Source organism: Berghia stephanieae, chromosome 11 (assembly GCF_034508935.2).
Source record: "Berghia stephanieae isolate SIO BIC M18660-M18661 chromosome 11, UCSD_Bste_1.3, whole genome shotgun sequence".
In the NCBI taxonomy this organism is placed as follows: Eukaryota; Metazoa; Mollusca; class Gastropoda; order Nudibranchia; family Aeolidiidae; genus Berghia; species Berghia stephanieae.
The window spans coordinates 34598725-34601224 of NC_088370.1; positions in this window are offsets into that span (position 1 = coordinate 34598725).

The following is a 2500-nucleotide window of genomic DNA, read 5'->3' on the forward strand; positions in this document are numbered from 1 at the left end:
TTTGTTTTTAAATGAAACAATTTGTTAGCATTTGAGTGTAGCCTTTTCCCTGTGATGGGATCGTGTGCTGTGTCTACTACCACATCATCTCATTCATCTGTAGTGTTTCATTCATCCTGTTTTGTTGATAAAGGGGAAACCCGAAACGTTCATTTGATCTGTTTTTGTAATTAAATTGAAGCTTACATTCATCTTCGCGTTATTATTTGTGTCTAAATGGACTTAAAGGTGATCTCAAACTTGGCATTTATTTAACTCACTCAACCCTAACTATATCCGTAGTATACCCGGGGTTACTTTTAGCCTATGCCTATTTATTACATTTTGCTGAGACAAATTTTATGGCGTAGTATCAAAGTTATGTTCTTAATTTTTACATGTTGTTGGTAGTTGAACGAAACTATCAATTCTATCAATCAGACTAAAAACATTTCAAGAATACACAAAGTTTTGTGTGTTGGTATAATATCATATCCTGCTGGTGGATGTTGTGAGTATTTTACCTAAAAGCATTGCATTAATATATATGAAATTTAAAAAAATAATTAAAAAACAAAACAAAACAGAATCCAAACAGCAACAGCTACATAACACAACAACAATGAGGTTAGCAACATGGCTTTCCACTTTTAATAAAACATGTATCGTGCCCTTAATGTTTGTGCGTGTTTGCGCATGGATGTGTGTGTGCGTGTGTGTGTGTGTATGTGTGTAAATGTGAAAATGTATGTGTGTATGTGTACTCTTTAGTGGTCAAAGTTTAATGACCTCAATTCAAGACATTAAAAAAAAATAGTATATAAAAAAAGGACCTACGGTAATAAATTGTACATTATCCGGAAGTCAGCGAAGCGTTAAACGCATTCACTGTTAAACTGTTCTAACTCAATGACATGTCAAAATAAAATTAAAAAAAAAAAAAAACAAAACAAAAACAAATAAAAACAGCTCAAGGGGGTGAAGACACTCTGCACAGTATCCGGTCTTGTAACATAGTCAAGCTATGTTGAGCGTAGTCAGTGATCGGTTGGGTTGTGGCGTAGTTACACACATATTACAAGCTAATGATTGCATAGTGGGCTTTATTCAACTTCAAAAAATTATAAATAATTCAACTTACATATTTGATACAATTTTCAAAAAAAAAAATATATACTAAGTCCAAAAAAACAAAACAAAAATGTAGTCAATGATGGTGAGTACAAAAAATTAGAATGTGCAGCTCGTAGTGAAGTAGAATAGAATGCTGTTTTCATCCCAATACCAAAGATGATTTAAAACATTTATATTACCCAAACTAAAGATGATTTAATTTAAAACATTTAAATTACCCCACACCAAAGATGATTTAAAACATTTAATTACCCAAACTAAAGATGATTTAATTTAAAACATTTAAATTACCCAACACCAAAGATGATTTAAAACATTTAATTTACCCAACACCAAAGATGATTTAAAACATTTAAATTACCCAAAACTAAAGATGATTTAATTTAAAACATTTAAATTACCCAACACCAAAGATGATCTTAAACATTTAATTTACCCAACACCAAGATGATTTAAAACTTTTAATCTAAAAATAGAGATAAAGATAAAGGGAGTAAATCTGGACTCATGAATGAACAACACAAAACAAACGACTTTTCGGCCCTTGGCCTTTGTCAAGTAAACACAGAATACATATATATTTATATTAGATTGTCAAAATCTCAAAATCCAAAAATAGCATCAATCTGTTGCTGATATCCCCTGAGTTTTATACGTATCCGTGAGTTGCAACGACAGTGTTTTGTGGACATCAATAGATAAATGCAATCTCCTGCAGCTACCCCCATGGTTCTTTCTAATATTATTTGCCGTGTTTTATTGCCATGTTTTTATCCAAATTCTTGACCAAACTCTTTGCGTAAGCTTACTCTCTTACAGTGTGACAATGTTCGCTTTCATACCGGCAGGCCTTGGATCGAATCCCCGTTATGGGATACGCAAAGAACAGGCTTGCTCTTTACCCACATTCCCGCACTGCACTCAAGTGTAAAATGAGTACCTAGCCGGAATCAGTTTTGTCTCTGACGAAGGACTTTTTTTTTCAAAAAAGGCGCCAAACATGTCTCATGTTATGCTCTGTATGTTATTTTTTTTTAATGTTGCTGTTGGCTTGGGACAAACCCCTTGTAAAGCGCTTTGAGCCTGTTAAGTGGAATAAAACCTTTAGATTTTGTTAATCAATGGATATCAATGTTTCCTTGTCTGATGTATAGATAGTATGCGCTTGACTAAGAAGCTCACAATATTGCCATCCTGAAGTATAACGGACCAGCAGACAAAACTTTGTGTAACCTTGAACGTTTATAGTCTGGTTAATACAGTTTAGTGAGAATTACTCATAAACGCGGATGGCAAACAACAATAAAAAAGACCCGAGTGAGGGCGTGGCCTTCGTAAAGTTATGGCCTGATACTGACCAAAAAATGACGTCAAAATGCCAGTCTTT